Here is a 17,637-nt window from a genome sequence, read left to right on the forward strand (position 1 = left end):
AATTTTCAGTAATAGGCTTATGATGCAATATGATGGAAAAAAGGCAGAATACAAACCTTATATAGAGCATAAGCTGGATGCTGTAAATATACAAATATGCAAGTGGAAAAAAAGACTAAAAGGAAATACACAAAGACATCAGCAGTGGTTACTTTGGGATGCGGGCTGATGGGGGATATACTAGGGCTGGTCATGGACCAGCAGCCCAGCCACCTCCAGATATTTAGAGGGAGAAGCTATGGCCCAGCCCCAACAGGTACAGGCAGCAAAGGATGCCGCAGTCAGGACTTGGCTCCTCCAGACATCAGAGAAAAGGAGAGTGAGAAAGGGCACCTGCCACTCTGCCTGGGACGGATGTCACCATGGCAATGGGTCTCGACACTGTGGGGAAATCGATTCCTCACACTGGGTTCCACAAACTTCTGCTTTTAGCTCACTTCTTTCTCTCATTTCCACTCCCATGGTTTTTGTTTTTATTTGTTTTTAAAGATATTTCCCCCCAATCATTTTAACATTAGGTTTTATTCTTGCCCTCACTTTTATTCATCGTCATCTACCTCATGTGCTGGTTTATTTTCAACTTTTTCTCCTTAGCTCCCTGTCATTTTAATCCTTTATCTTTTACTTTCATATTTATTTTATTTCTTTGCCCTATAGCCTTTGCCTCGTCTATTCATATTAATATTTCAAAAAACTTTTACCTACCACATTAGTCAGGGGTTCTCCAGAGAAACAGAACCAATGGGATGTGTACACATGTGTATATATACATACTTTTTAATTGTTAATTTTAATTGAGATTGATTTTAAGGAATTGGCTTACATGATTATGGAGGCAGGAAGGTCCAAAATCTGCAGGGTGGGCCGGCAGGCTGGAGACCCAGGAAGAGCTGATGTTGCAGTTCAAGTCTGCTGGCAGAACTTCCTTTGGCTTCGAGGATGTCAGTCTTTGTTCTCTCTAGGCCTTTAACTGATTGGATGAGGCCCACCCACATTATGGAGGGCAATCTGCTTTACTCAAAGTCCACTGCTTTAAATGTTAATCTCATCCAAAAACACCCTCACAGAAACATCCAGAATAATGGATCAGACCAAAAAACAACTGGGCACCAAGGCCCAGCCATGTTGACACGTAAAATTAACCACCAAAGCTCCTTATAATTGTTAGGTTTTTAATGATTTGTTTAAATGGGTTTTTTATATCAGGTTTTTAGTTTACATACATAGTTTTACCCATTTTTGAACTTTGTATTAATAGATTCATGTAGTGTGTATTGTTTTGTGTCTGTTTTTTCCCTCAACATTATGTTTTTCAGACTCTCTTATTGATATGCTTGACTTAAGTTCAGTCATTTTCATCGTTGTTTAGTATGATTGTGTTATGATTTATTAATCAGTCTTCTGTTGCTTATATTTGCATTGTTTCTGATTTGGGGAGCACTCTTGTACATGTCTCCTGGGGTTATGTGCATGCTTTTCTGTTGGGTGCATACTTAGGAGTGGAACTGCTGAGTCCTAGGGCATGTGTAGCTTCAATTTCCTAGAAAATTCTTAGCTCTATTCCAAAGTGTCTCTACCAATTCACAATCCCACCAGTAATGTATGAGAATTCCCTCTTGCCAACACTGGTGGGTATATTGTGATTTCTCACTGTGGCTTTAATTTGCATTTTTCTGGTAACAAATGAGGTGGAACAATTTTTCCATTGGCCATTGAGATTACCCTTTGCAAAATGTCTATTCAAGTCTTTTGTCCACTCTTTGATATAAGTTTTTGTTTTCTTTGATATGTAGAACTTCTTTATATATTCTTGGTATAAGCCCTTCGCCAGTTAAATATGTTGCAAATATCTGCTATTCTTGACTTTCTTCTCTCCTTTCTTAAAGTTGTCTTTTTTGTGAGCTGCACTCCAATTTATCAGTCTTTCCCTTGATAGTGCTTTCAGTTTATTGTTTAAGAAATCATTTCCTACCCCAAGGACGAATGACACTCTCCTATGTTATATTACATATAGATTTATAATAATATTCTCCTATATTATTCTCTAAAACCTTTGGTTATTTTTTTTTCTTTTGAACCTTCTTAATGTCCCACCCTCATTTTAATAACTTTAATGTTTAATTATTTTCCACCTCTTTTTCTTTAAGTACATTTTCCAAATTATTTTTATAATGGCTATCAAGAAGTGTGTGTATGTGTATGCGTGTGCGTGTGTGTGCACACTCACATGCATATGTGCCAAAGTCATACACAAAAAGTCAGGGACTCTCCTCCCCTCTCACCACATCTGTCCATGCAGTCACCTCCTGGGCTCTGCTCCCTCTGGTGGATCTTGCAGCCCATTGAAAGATGGCTCTCCAAAGACCCACATGCCTTCTCACCTCTCCAGGGCTAAGATTCTCTATGTAGATAGCCCACTTGGTTTATGGGAATGATGCTCCTTTCTAATATTGCATAATATCCAGACTTTGTATGAGAATCTGTGTGCTTTAAAATCACAGTTCCCTCTACAAAACCATTGGCTCAAGGCAGACCAGCCTCCTGGAATGTTCTTCTAGGCCAGTGCTTCTCCAACGTTAATGTGCATGTAAATCTCTTGGGTATCTTACTAAATTGCAGAGTCTTATGTGGTAGATCTGGGATGAGACCTAAAAATCTGCAGCTCTAACTAATTCCCAGGTGATGCCAATGCTGCTAGTCCAAGAGAAACAAAGTTGCAACTCAGTGTGTGGGACTACTCAATATGAGGTGCTACTCAAAGTGTGGTCAATCATATATCCATGGCATAGTTAGAATCTCTCTGCTCCCACCACTTTGAAATGGGTTGACCAGAAGAGGGCATGAGAGCAACTTCAGGATGGTGAAAATGTTCTCTATTTGGATTAGGGTGCTGCTTACATGGGCATATAAATTGTCAAAACTCATCATATTGTATACTTAAGATCTGAACATTAAAATATACGTAAATTATAATTCAATTTAAAAAATAGGATCAGAAAGAAATGTGCTTAATAACAATAATTGGTATAAGAGAACTCAAGCTTCAACCGAGGAAAAAAAGGTCAATGTGGGTGAACAATATGGTTGACTGCCAACAATGCTAATGTGATATTAGGTTGGAGGGCTGGAAAAAGAAAAACATAAAAAACAAAAATCACCTCCTCAGAAAAGTGGTCTCCGGCCACTCTGTCATGTGGTTCCATCTCCAGTCATTCTTCATCAATCCCATGTATTTCCTTCAAGCACGTCTAGCAGAGATTCTCAACATGGGCTGCATAGTACCCATTTGGGGAACGTTGTAAAATGCTGATGCCGGGGTCCCAACCCTAGAGATTCTGATGTGATCTATCTGGGGTGTGGCCTGGGCTTTCAAATGTTTGAATGTCCTCCAGGTGGCCCTACCATGCAGCTGGGTTAAGAATCACTGCCTTATAGCAATCCGTAGTTATTTTGTTTATTATTGTCTCACTCCTCCCTTTGGAATGTAAGCTCCAAGAGCCCAGGAACTTCCTGTATCTTGTTTATTGCTATTTTCTCAGCCCCTAGCATAGTCCCTGACACACAGAAGGCACTCAATAAATATTCGTGGAATGAAAAAAACCATAAGATGGCACTATGAAGTGAACCAGCAGCTCTGGGCCATGAGAGGCAAGATTCACCTCTGTTGGCCTGGGAGTAAAGGGAGGGGGCCACAGTTTGAGCAAAAACAATCCTCAGCTTCTGACAGCATGCATCTCTAGGGTCGGTTTCTGCTCTGGTTCCTGGTTGAATTGCTTAGGTGAGGACACACCACTGCGGGTAGGAGGTGGAGGGGTCTCTCTGAAGGGACAAGGCCAGTCCTCAGGCAGCAGAAGGGCACATGGAAGAAAGGCTTTAAACTAACAAGAGAAGGAGTCATTGCCACTCTCTGGGTCTTACTCTCTTACCTCTAGATCTTGAAAGGTCTAGCCATTCTTGCAGGTAGCAGTAGTGGTAAGAGAAAGGTGGCTTCTGCCACAGGGAGTAGGCTGGGGGCAAAGTCAAGAACCAAGAGCCAGACCGGGGCCCCGGGGTGGATCACAGCCAGAGATGAGCTGAATCTTGTGGTTCCATGCTCTTTACTGATTGTGTCACCTGAATGGTGAGCCGAGCCTTGACTGTTCCAGTGTGGTCACAGCCATAAGGTTACATTTGGGACAAGGGGAAGGACAGGAGTAGGGAGACTGGATAGTACCTCTGAGGCCAGGACCCTGAGGTCAGCAGCCAGGACCCTGGGGTCAGCAGTGGTTAGTAAGACCCCCCTCAAGGAGAAGGTGAGTCCCTTGAAAGAGAGCTTAGCTGAGGTCCATGAGGTCCAGCACTCTTACACCTGGTAAGTGTCTCTCCTGCCAACCTTGAGGAATCTGGGCTTGAGCTGATAGCTCTACAGAGGAAGCGACATTGGCACTGACTCCTTAAGGACAAATCTGGTAGGCAGGAGGGGTGGGCATTCCACGGGGAAAAAACAGCAAAGGGAGAGAGAGCCGGGAGAGCCTGGTATGTTCAGGACGTGAAAGCAGTTTGAGCTTGCAGGATGAGAGGTCGTGTAGGGATGTGGTGGAGGAAGAAGCCAGAAAAAGAGGCAGGTAAGGATTGGAAGACCCAGGCACGCTGAAGAGTTGGCGCTTTTCCCGTGGGAGAGTGAGACATGCATAACAACTTCCTTCAAAGGAGATGGCATACTCAACAGTTTAATTTTTAAAAACAACTTTATTGAGGTGTACTTTACATATCATAAAATTTACCTGTTTTAGACATGCAATTCAATGATTTTTAGTAAATTTGCCAAGTTGTACAACTGTCTCCACAACTCAGTTTTAGAACATTTCCATCACCCCAAAAAGATCCCTCACGCCCGTTTACAGTTAATCTCCTGGCACTACCAGTCCGCTAGTCTACTTTCTGTCTATAGATTTGCCTTCAAATGTTTTCATTTTAAAATGAGCCTTTCCTTTCTAGCTTTAAATTACCGTCTCCTCCTTGGCTTTCTGCCGTGGAGTGAGTTGGGTGTTTTGTTGTCCCTCTGTCACTGCTGGAGTCACCCCTAGGTCCATGCTCATGAAACCTGCCCTTTGCCCATGAAGCCAGAGTACTTGCCTGAGCTTGTAGCCAAGGTCATGCCTGAGCTCACTGGGCTTAATGGCTTCCTTGAAGAATCGGCTAGAGATCAGCTAAAATTTCCATAGGCTAATACAGAAATGATTTAGCAGTTCCGAGACTCCATCAGATTATTGAGGGAGGGTGTTAACTGTGGTTTCCCTTTTCTTTAAATAACAACTTCCTGTATTAGCCTGGCATAAAGATGGCACCACGCAAACTGGACCATGATTCTGCTGGTCCCACGACAACCAGACACAGCAGGAGACGGGATGGGCAGCCTTCTCGTACTTGGAATGTTCCTTCCTGCCTGTCAGTCCTTGTGAAATCCAGACACAAATAAAATAAGAGAAAAGACCCTTCTCCCTGGAGCCAAACCACGCCAAGATTGTAGGTGTGTGGTGTTACTCTTCCTCTCATGATGGGGAGGGATGGGAGCGGGGGATGTGTGATGCGGAAGGGCGGGATTAGGCAGAGTCCAGACTCCATTTCCCACTGACATCTGATTCAGCTCTGTCCCCTACCTGGGTTGCTACATGCCCCATCTGACAAAGTGAACTACCAAAAACAGAATGTGAGAGGAAAGGAATTGGCCATGTCTGGGAGGTACATCCCATCTAGCTCACCAGATGGAGCGCTTACCAGGTGGTCCATTCCACCCGTGGAGAGTTAAAGAGACAGAGCTGAAGAGGAGTCACTCAAGGTCATGTGGTCTAGTGGCAGATCTGGGTCCCAAGAGCAATGTGGAGCCACTAAATACGGAGGCAAAGACCTGGCACATTTAGGGTTGTGATGTAGTGATGAGACGAGATTGGCACTTGACTGATATGTGGACAAACTTTTCACTTTTTCTCTTATCTACAGAAGCACCCTATGGGATGGATTAACCAATAAACATTTGTTTTGCAAGTATTGACATTACTGGCAAAACCTGCCAGTATAGAAGCTTGTTACATGGGGATGAGAGTAGAATATTTCAGTCTACTTTAGTGTAGTACTCTAAGGGAGAACGATTTTCTCTGGTTATGTGTTCTCTAGTACTCACACAACTATACATACATTCATGTGTGCATGCATTCACTCAAGCATGCCTTGAACTCAACTCTTTGCTGGACGTTGAGACCACAGAGATGGACAAGATAGGGTTGTGGAGGATCTCATGAAGTGGAGTGGGACAGGCATATAGGACAGTGCTGAACAAAATGCACATTATAGCAAGTGCAAGAAAGGGGTACTCTGGCAATGCTGAGCAGACACCTACCAGCCAGGGGCTCAGGGAAACTTCCCACAGGGCAAAACTATGGGTGTTCAGGGATAAGGTGCATGAGAATTTGGGGAAAGAATATACAAGTTTATCCACCTCCCTGGTTCTCTGTGAATTTTTGGCAGGGAATAGACTCTGCAAACTGCCACAGGCCTGGAAGTAGTAGAGGAGATGGGTTAAAAGAAGCAGGTTGAAGGCATTTTCAGAGTGGGGTGACTTCATATTGGGGAGAGGTCTCTGCCTGGCTGTGGAGGCGTATGCAGGGGAGGGCTGATGACTCACACATGCCTCTCTCTTCTATGGTGGAACAAAGGCATGGATTAGAGCTGCCAACAGGAGGAAGGAAGTCAAATCTGCCATTGTTCCATGGAGGTTTCCTTCATCCTGGAGTCCCAGAGCCCTGCATCTCCTAGGTGGCCTCTCTTGAGCTACTCCCCTGACATCTGAGCGCAGCACCAGAGGGCCCCAGCTGAAGACGCCAGCTCCGGCCACTCAGCTTCTCTCTGTCCTGTCCCTCCAGGAGAGTCCCGGGGCCAGTGTTCCACCCCCAGGGGAGACTTCACTGTTGAAAATCCTAGTTCCCAGCCTGCCTTGGAGAGGCAGCAAGTCCTACTTGCGTCTAGGATGTAACCTAATATCAGAAACCCAGAGACAGAATTTGAGTAGGTCCAGGGCACCTGGAACAAGTTGGGGCCAAATGAAGGAAGACCTCCAAAGGCTGCTCCCTGCTTCTCTGCGTTGTCTCTGTTTTAGAATTTGCTGATCCTGCACTACTCTGAAATTTAATTCATTTGAGTAGTGATGTCACCTTTAGAAAAATGTCATTTTAAATGTAAACAATGGTGCTAGTCTACAGTATTGGCATTCAAACTTGATAAGTGCAGATTCTTTGCTACAAAGAGAGACATTTGAGAATTATTCTTGGCTTAAAGTGAGGACGAGTGTCCAGCAGGTCTGGGATATAAGTGGAATAAGACTTCAACTCCTCTCGATGCATCTCTTTCTGGCAGGACTCCTGTTCTTTGTCCCTGTGGCTCAAGATGATGGGTGGACACTCAGATGGCATCTATCAAGGTGACAAAAACGTGACATCTGGATAGAAATGGCAAATGAAACAGGCTTTTAAAAAAGTATACAAACACACATCAGACACACAATTTATGTGAATTCAGATTTTGACACTCAGTGAAAAGAGATAAAAATAATCATTTAAGTACCACAACAGAATCTGCCTGGCCCCCACTCCCATTTTACTCCCGTTTAAGTCTACAAAGCACTTCAAGTTAATTTTGGATATGGTGGAGATACGGGTCAAGGTGTTTTTGGTTTTGGTTTGGTTTGGTTTTTGCACTTTAATGTCCAATTGTTTCAATACCAAGTTTTGAAAACACTGTCCCTTTCCCAATGAATTACCTTGGCACTTTTGTCAAAAATCAAGTGTCCATATGTGCGTGGGTCCACTGGGGGACTCTGTTCTGTTCTATTGATGTATATGTCTAGTTTATGTCTATATCACACTGTCGTGACTATATAGCCTTATATTAAGTCTTGAAATCAGATAGTGTAAGTCCTCCGACTTTGTTCTTTTTCAGAAATGATTTGATTAGTCTAAGTTCTTTGCTTTTCTGTATAAACTTTAGAATGAAATTGTCATTTTTTTCAAAAAGCCCCTTGGATTGCATTGAATCTATAGATAACTTTTGGGAAGAATTGGGATCTTCATAATATTGACTTGTCTAATATGTGAACACGGCATCTCTCTCCATTTATTTAGATCTTGTTTAGTTTCTCTCAGCAATATGTTATAGTTTTCAATGTATAGTTCCTATACGTGTTTTGTTAAATTTACCATTATGAATTTTATAGGCTGTTTATGCTATTATAGATGGTAATTTTATTTCATTTTCCAATTATTTATTGCTAGTAAATAGATATACAATTGATTTTTAAATTTTCCTTATTTCTTGCAACCTTTCTAAAATCACTTATTAATTCTATGAGATTTTCTTTTTTAGATTTCATAAGATTCCCTACTTACATGATCACATCATCTAAAAATATAGTTTTACTTTTTCATTTCCAATCTGCATGCTTTTTATTTCTTTTTCTTACCTTATTTCACTGGCTAGGACCTCCAACAAAATGTCAAATAGCAGTGGTGAGAGCAGATATACTTGTCTTATTCCTAGTCTTAGGGAAAAGCATTTAGTGTTTTGTCTTTATTAAGTTGAGGTTCCCTTTGTGATAAATAGGTGTTGAATTTTGACAAATGTTTTTTCTGCATCTATTGAGATGATCAAACTTTTTTTCCCTATACTCTGTTAATATGGTGATGATTTATTTTCAAATATTAAACCAACTTGAATTTGTGGAATAAACTGCATTTGGTCATGATGTATTATCCTTTTTATATATTTATTTCAATATATGTCATCATAGCACTTACTACTCTCTAGATTTTTTGTTTTTGTTTTTTTTGAGAAACAAATAAATAATAATAAAGTTTTATTTATTGAAAAATAAAAACTTATTTATTTTTTTCTCCTGCTATTAGAGTGTAAGTTCCAAGGAGGCAGGAGCCTTTTCTTTCTTGTATAAGGTTGTTCTGTTGGCACCTAGACAATATATTGGTGTTGATGAACTACTGAATACTGTAATTTCAGGTGGGTTATTTGCCACCTCAAAAGTGCAAACTATTCTCCATCTACATTTTAATAATTATGAATTAGAAACCAACGTATGTCAGTGTTAAATGTTCTTACTTAGGCTGTCATTAAAGTTGAAGTCTTTCGTACTCTGTGGTTAGTATAGCCTGTCTTTTCTTCCTTTCTTTCCACTTTCACATTCAGAGTCATGTTAAGTTTGGATCACAGTTCTTTCAGGCTGAATATAAGTAGTTTCTATACAGAATTTCCCTGTGGATGACTATCTCTATACCTTTGTTAAACATGCAATAGCACTAACTTTCAATCAGGTCTTTCTTGCTTTTCCCCAGGAATCATTTAGGTATGCGGCCTCTCGTTGCAATTCATTGTGTACAAATGAGGTTTACTTGGGGGGGGGGTGCATAATTTAGAAAAGATCCATTGAAAAATAACTGCACCTGTAACTACAGACCATAGCTTTAAGATATCTTAAGCCTAGGCAACTAGTACAATGATTAAGCATGAAAAAAATAAAAGAAACATATTTTAGATGTAAAAGTCACCAAAACACTACCAGGACATCCCTCTCCTTAAGGAAGTTTTTATTTATTTATTCTTCACAAGCTTCTCCAAGAATTATATACTTATCTGTACTATAACCTTATGTAGCAATTATGGAGGGGCAGAAATATTCAACTATTTTAAAAGTTAGGGAAAGGGAAAAGAATGTTTGTTCTTCTTATGCCAAGAAATATACATAGCTGGTGTTCTCCAAACTTTCACAATTTATACAAATGTTTTTGTGTGTGTGTGAAGTGTAGCAAATTCCTTCCCAGATATTGAAAAGGTCAGTTATAGTTTTAAGTCATTGGTTTTAGGCAAATTAAAGCAATACAATTTTTTTTAAGTACATAAGAAAAATAAACAGTGACTTTATCTGACTCTGGCACTTTTTAACTAAACTTGAAGTATTTAATGTACAAGCTTTTTTCAGGTTCCCATGTGCAGAGAAGACAGTGCTAGTCACTTCACTTAAAATCGTGACCCCTAGGGGACTTTTTCCATGGACAAAGATTAAGAAGACTGTTCGTTCTACAATTTCAGTTGATCTGACTCTGCAAATACTTCAGAAAGAGTTTCTACAACTCCAAGTATTCTTTTTAATTCTTGATTTTTGAAAAAACTTAAAACACCAATATTGTAAAGTGATTTGGAACCTGGATTACCAAACCCAAATGGAGACAAGGAAGATGGAAGTCAGTCCAAGAGTGAGCTAACATAAATTGCCACAGAAACACCTGGGACCTAGATTTCTATCCTACTCTGCCAAAACCTGATACACTACGCTTCAAAATAATCGCTCTTAATTCTTAAGACCTATACATATTTTTCTCTAACATCTAATTAAGATATAGTATTCCAGGAAGTGAGAATAAAAGATTATCGGTTTTACAGACCAAACCCAAAGAACCAAGCTAGGTTTAAAAAAAAAAAAAAAGGTGATTAACTTTAAGTGCAAATATGAAAAACAAATCATTTTAGTCCTCTACCTATGCGCTGTGCACTCCAGCATTGGAGACTCCTTGCTGCTGATATGACCGAGAACCTTAACAAGTCAGCTCAGAGTCTTGCTCACACAAATAGTGACCCATACAAATGAGACACAGTGAAAAAAAAAGAAAGAGAAAGAGCCCAGGTTTTTTCATTTTGAGAAGAAACCTAAAGCCTTCCAGTGAAAAGGTTTGTTCTGGGTTCAAGTCTTAGATCTGCCGCTCCCAATCTGTGACAGCTTAGATGAGAAAATGGCTAAGATGCAGCAGGGAAGAAATGACAGGGAAAGCTGTATTGGAATCAAATAGCAAGGAAAAAGAGACTGCTCAAAAGAGAGAACAACACACACCACCACCTACCCCCTAGGTGCAAATTAGAGTTATTTTGCGTTTATAGGGTCTTTGCTTCCAGGAGGTCCCATTTGTGAATGTGCAAAACAAGATTGTAGGGAAGGACCCATAGAAGCTGCCTTCACCTGGGTAACCTGTGTAGGGGGCAGGCCCCAGCTCCTGGTCACAGCTGATCCTGTCCTGGAGACAGGCTGCCCCTCCCAATAAGACCCGCATGCCAGGGCAGAGGTCCCTGGACACGCCTCCTACTTATTCCCCCTCGGGAGGTCCGCTTAGGGAGTTCTGCAAACAAAGAAGCCAGTGTATTGAGGGGAAGTTTCAATGATTTGCCTAAGGTCACACAATTTACAATTAGAAAAAGCAAAACACAATAAAAAACCACCAATCTCAATATAATCTGAGGTTAGATTCCCAGGAAATGGTGTGGTGACTGAACGGTGAAAATTGGTCTGATAAGGAGATTGAAATTGAATATGGAGCCGGGGATGTTCACACAGGAAAACACCGAGAGGCAAGGGTCTAGTGCCCTCTGTCCCCACTCTCAAATGACAGATTTGCTCTGAAATAAGAAAAACCACCAAGATTAACGATAATAATAATTAATATTCATTGAACATTTACTACGAGCAGGCATCAATCTATAAGCTATACATGTCTTAACTCATTTAAATACACATATATATTTAAAACAACAAAAGTTCTAGAAGGCATCTGATTCCAAAACAAACCAGAGTAATAGCCTCAGTAACCTGCTGTGATAGGCAGGGTGATATTTGAAATAATGAAGCCTCAAAGCAGGGCACAGCACAGGGCACAGCACAGGGCGCTGACCAGATTTATTGCTGTGTTTATGTTTTATGTTGGGCCTCAGGAAAGCAGCTGGGGCTCCAAGTGGTTATGGGGGGGCACATAGGAGGCTCGGTACTCTTTTTACAGTGGTACAACGATAACGAGCTGCAGGTCTCAATCCTGAATCATCTTCAGTTTTTCAGGAAACTTCCCCAGGTATCACCCTCATCTTGGGGTGGAGTCTCCTATATGTTTCATAAAATGTAGAGTGTACCCACCCCCCAACTATCTGTTCCTGCCTGGAGATGTGATGTGTTCTCTATCTGGAGCGCCTTTGCTCGCTTTCCCTGGGTTTTCAAATGTCTATATGAAACCCTGGCCTTTTCCACAAATTAAGGTGGAGCTTAAGAGTTATTGTTAAGAGCTTGGGTTTCTCTCCACATCACGAGAAGATGGTGTAGAGAGCTGGTCCCTCTCTGAACTTCCCCCATAGACCTCTTGCCCCAGTCATGACCTACCCAGGAAGGAGTCGCATTCCTCTGAGAAGGCTGAACCCAATTGAGCATGCATAAAAAGACCGTGTGAGTTACGGTATGCAAACATGAAACCATCTTATCTTAAAACCCTAGTTGGCAAAGCATCTCCTAAAGATACTAGAACTCCTGTGGGGTAAGAGGGAGGGAGTTACAGTATATCTTACTTGGGATCTAACCCCAAGGGGAGTACATGTTCATGATCTTTCAACTGTGTGCCTTGGAACAGAGTCCTGGGAAGAACCCGAGTGGCCAGTGCTGAGAATCTCGAAATGGCGGGCTAAGCACCACTTGATTGTGCAATGCTTTGCCTCTTTCTTGTTCAAGAGCCCATTGATTTTACAAACGGGAAATCAATTGTTAGAATTTTTAATAGCAATTTTCATAGAGAGATCTGTAGAACCTTACAGTGGCTACTGAGTTCACCAGCTTCTCCTTCTCTGTCACCATCCTTTTAGTCACAGGCAAGATTTATGGTTCTCATAGCTGTGTCGCCTCAACCACTATGACCCATTGTAGTCCCCTCCTAGCATCCTCCACCACTACCACTACCATCATCTCAGCTCCATCTCCTCCTTTAGTTGTGGTCCCCTCAGCAGCAGCTGCTGCAGCCCCTGCCCATCATTGTGGTCACATCAGCAGCAGTCACTGTCATCTTCACCATCTTTGCTGTCCTGCATATCAACTGCAGCCGCTGTTAGCAGACAATTGAAGTATCAGTCACTCTTTCAACACGTTTGATGTGGTGTCAAGGAAGTGGACGCATTTGACCAAGGAGGCCAACTAGATGTGAAGCCTAAAGGATGAGGAGAATGGAGCAGGAGTATTAAGAATGGTAGTGTCAAGAGACACGTGTCAGTACTGAAGCAGTTGAGTGCACTCATGATTCTGATGCTCCCAAGAAGGCCAAACATGCCTCAAGAGGAGGGATGAAAGGATGAGATGGCAGAAATGGGGATGAAGAGTCAGAACACAGTGTTGAGGAAGTAGACCATGAGCTGGAGCTCTCCATTTTGCCTTTGATGGCTTTCACTTTAGAACTGAGGATATTGTGTTTGCAATTGTGCCTGCTGACTTTGTTGATGAAGATAAAGATTTAAGTCTCCCCTATGGTGGCTGAGCATCCAGTTAATGCCATAGGTTATGGGCTGAATTGTGTCTCCCCAAAATTCATATGTTGAATTCCCAACCCCTATTACCTCAGAATGTGAACTTATTTGCAGATAGGGTCTTTATAGAGGTAATCAAGTTAAAACAAGGTCATTAGGGTGGATCCTAATCTAGTATGACTGGTGTCCTTATAAAAGGGAAATTTGGAAACAGACAGGCACGGAGAGAGAACACCAAGAATGAAGGCAGAGATTGGGGTGGTACTTCCATACACTAAGGAACAACAAAGATTGGCAGCAAACCACAAAAATTTAGGGGAGAGGCGTGCAATAGGGTCTTCCTCACAAACTTCAGAAAACACCAACCTTGCTGACAACTTAATCTCAGATATCTAGTCTGCCGAACCATGAGATAGTAAATTTCTGTTGTTTAAGGCACCCAGACTGTGGTACTTTGTTACAGCAGCCCTAGCAAACTAATACATCATCAAATTTCTTCACTCAAAATGTGCCCAAATATAACCTACATTAGATGAGGAAATTATTGATCTTGAAAAAAGAGTATGCTTGTTTCTATCAGCCTCTGTTAGATAAGAGGTCTTCATCGTAAGATAAAAGCCTGCAGAAGATGAATTAATAAGAAACCAAGAGTTGAAGAGAGAACTGCTTGAGGGAATGAAAGAGAAGGCAAAGCTTGAGGAGGGAAAGTGTGAAGGAAAAGATGATCTCAAAGCAGTGGTTCTTGACATTGGTTGCACATTGGATTCACCTGGAGAGGGGTAGAGATTGGGGAGGCTTTTCACAAATCTAGATGGCCATGCAACATCCTACACCAATCACATCTGAACCTGGGGTGTGGGACCCAGACATCAACATTCTGTAAATATCTCCAGGTGATTCCAATGTGCGGCCAAGGTTGAAAACTATGCATACAGTTCACCATTTTTGGTGAACTGTGTTTAAAAATATTAAATTGCTCCCAAACACAGTTCTGAAACCTGTCGAAACTATCGTAGAGCTCCTGAATATTCCAGAATCAAGTTCCAGATGTTGGTGAGCCTATGAGTCTCACAATGGGATTCTCCTTGAGCCTAATGGTATTTCACAGATGAGATGTTGACATATAAAATGAGGTTAGCCCCAGACAATTCTGGTCCCCTCCTCTCCAGCAGGGCAGACACGACAGGCTGCATAGTGCGTCAGCCTGTATAAGAGAAAAGGAAGAATGCCACTCCGAAAAGTAATAGTAAAATATTAAAATAGTAAAAATGCAAGAGACACAGCAATGTTTGAACAGGGAGCAGACCAGCTTCCTTTGTTCTTTCTTCAATTATTCTTGAGAGGGAAGACTTGAACGCTTCCGTTGAAGCTGTCTTTGCTGCAGATTACAAACCAGGGCACTTTCTCCATGACTGTATGTATAGTCCTATGATTGATAACTACTTCACAGGAGAAGATTACAAAGATAACTGTGATACAGAAGCTCAAGACGCTGGTGATGACAAAGTGGAAAGTGGGGTTCAGAAAAAATGTGAGACAAGAAAAGGAACAAAAATGAATCCATACCCAGCAGAGCACAAGCTGTAGTGAGTCAGTGTGTGTGTTTCCCTGAGGAAAACCTTGAATACAATAGCCTAAAATATAACTCTCCATGACTTAAAACCTATGCATTAGATTGTTCTTGTTTAAGGAAAGAAAGCTTTTTGTTCAAAAAATGAGTTAAAAAACAAAATACGAGTAAGCCAGTTCATCCCACTTTGAATTGAGATCACATACTTTGGACCTAGTATTTAGGATGCAGTGAGTTCTGTAATGTGTGTTCATCATCATTATAGTTTCATCTTGTGAGTTTTTCTGTCGTGTAGGAATAGGACTAAAGTTGTGAGATTTATCAGAATTGTCATCTGAGATCACTGTTTACTTAGAAAAAGGTTTTTCAGAGGAACCAGTAAAAGTAGTTTTTAGGTCAGCTTCCCTAAGCTGTGTCTTTGCCACTTTGTCATGGAAACACAGTCTCTGTCCTAGGTAGGAGACGTGCCTATGTGATTTTGAAGACCTCTTAAGTAATAAAAGTTTAAAATATCTAGTTGGACCACATTTCAAGTTTGTAACATTAGCTGTTTGGTGATTTATATGACAGTCAAAGGAAGTATAGTTATATCAAGATCATCTTTTCATCACTAGAGGATTAAAAATGCCCTTTTCAAATTGTTTATTCTTTATCTAATTTTCCTGCTTCCAACTTCTGCTCTTGGCTTCAATTTATTTTTCCTGCTCTTATCTTGTTTCACTCCAGCTTCCTCACTCTTGTTTGTTTTAATTTTATCTTTTTAGATTGCATGCATTTTTATAACCAGCTTAGATTCTCTTTCCTGAAGGAGATGACATAAACATAAATAAATAATGGTATGATAAACTCAGCCCCAGTTATTTCAGGTTAAAGATGTGTTCTCCATGCACGTACAAGTTACCCCTGATCACTGTCTTGGGGGCGACTATTTTTTCCAGCTGTGGGCTGCAGCTTTGTGCTGATGCAGGCAAACAATTCAGGATCCCTGGATTGATATCTTGTCTGTACCGCCAGCTACTGGTATGAACTTCTACAAATTCATTTATTTTTTTAAATAAATCTTAACTGAATCCTACTGATCTAGGCACCACAGAGACTTCGATGAACAGACAATGTACCAAGCCAGCTTTACAAATCCCCACATCTGTAACATGTGGGTGACACACAGCATCTACCTCCTAGAGAGCTGGGAGGGTTAAGTGATGTGCACACAAAACACTTAGCACGGTGTGGGGACATAGGAAACACTCAGCAAACGTCACCTGTTCCACGTTAGCCCCTCTGCAGAATCAGGCCTCATCAGGCCACCTGAGACCCATGAACCAAGAGGCTGGCCAATCCCTGCAAGATTTCATCCATAACCTCTGCCTCCCCTGGGTCTAACTTCCTTAATGTCCAGTGATGTTTGCAAGGTGGGCACAAACTTAGTGGGATAAATGGGGCTTTGGTCTGACATGGGGACCAATGAAACTAATGTTTTCTTCTGAACACTTAAGAAGAACAGGAAGTCTCACTTGCTTTAAATGTCAGCATAACGCAACCCGACTGCATTTTATTCCAGTGAAAGAATTTATTGTTTCTGTTCATGGTGAACACACGAGGATAGGAGTTTCCCGTTAATTCTTACCACTTTTCAGGAGCAGCTTCTCCCCCAGTGACCTCTCCCCGTCCCCACATCAGTACTTAACCTGCTCCTTAGAGCCGCAGGCCCCCGCAAAAACAGATGGAAAAGAATCGTGAGGCTCTGGGAGAAGCCAAAGTGAGGTGGGTGGGAGGTGGCTATCCGGGGGCCAGTGCAGGCCACGGAATGCAGCAGAGGCCATTTGGAGACCACTTCTGACCTGAGGTAGACCACCTAATGCTTTAAATGCTTTAAAATGCATCCAGTTTAGCCAAATATTGGAAACAATTTCAGTTGACAACAATAGAAGACGAGTGGAATGAATTATGGAGCATTCTCTGAATGAAATATTACGCAGGTATTCAGAATCATGTTTTCAAAGAACATTTAAACTAGAAATTCCTCATGATATAATAAGAAGTTAAAAATAAAGCAATATACAAAACCATACCGCCATACATAAAGTGCGAACCCAAAATTGGTGACGAGGGAATTAATAACAACAACACAACAAAAGGCATATATACCTAAAAAAAGGCTTTAAAGGAAATATTCTAACATACTAAAAATGTGTAACTTGGAGTGGTGATTTTATTTTCTTCTCCAAACTTTCATGTATTTATACATTTTTCTTTAGTGAACATGTGTTAGTTTCTTCACACTAACAAAGGTTATAACATACATCATCAGCTTTTGATTAAATTCAGCCCTAAAATTTTTCACTTGTGCTTCCATAACCTTACATGATTGATGAAAAGCCAAGGTTTAGATTTAGTCCTGGAGAGGATCTCCCGTGTCACTGACTTGGCCCGCCTCCCGCATCAGGCAGGTATGACGTTATTATCCCTGTTCTACAGAAGGGGGAACTAATTGAGTGAGGTTAAGGCACTTGCCCAAGGTCATATAGGTCATTAGTAGCAGAAGGGGAGATTAGCACTGTGAGAATATTGCTATGTTAGTACTCCCCACAACTTATTCAAGCCAAAATTTATATTTTCCTTTAGATAATGCAGTATCTAAAAGGAGAAAATTGAAAGTCTTTCAACATTTCATTTAAATTGGCATTTTAATGTATCTCCTGTCATTGTCA

This window comes from Ceratotherium simum, chromosome 6, assembly GCF_057802395.1.
Source record: "Ceratotherium simum simum isolate JZ-2026a chromosome 6, ASM5780239v1, whole genome shotgun sequence".
Taxonomy (NCBI): domain Eukaryota; kingdom Metazoa; phylum Chordata; class Mammalia; order Perissodactyla; family Rhinocerotidae; genus Ceratotherium; species Ceratotherium simum.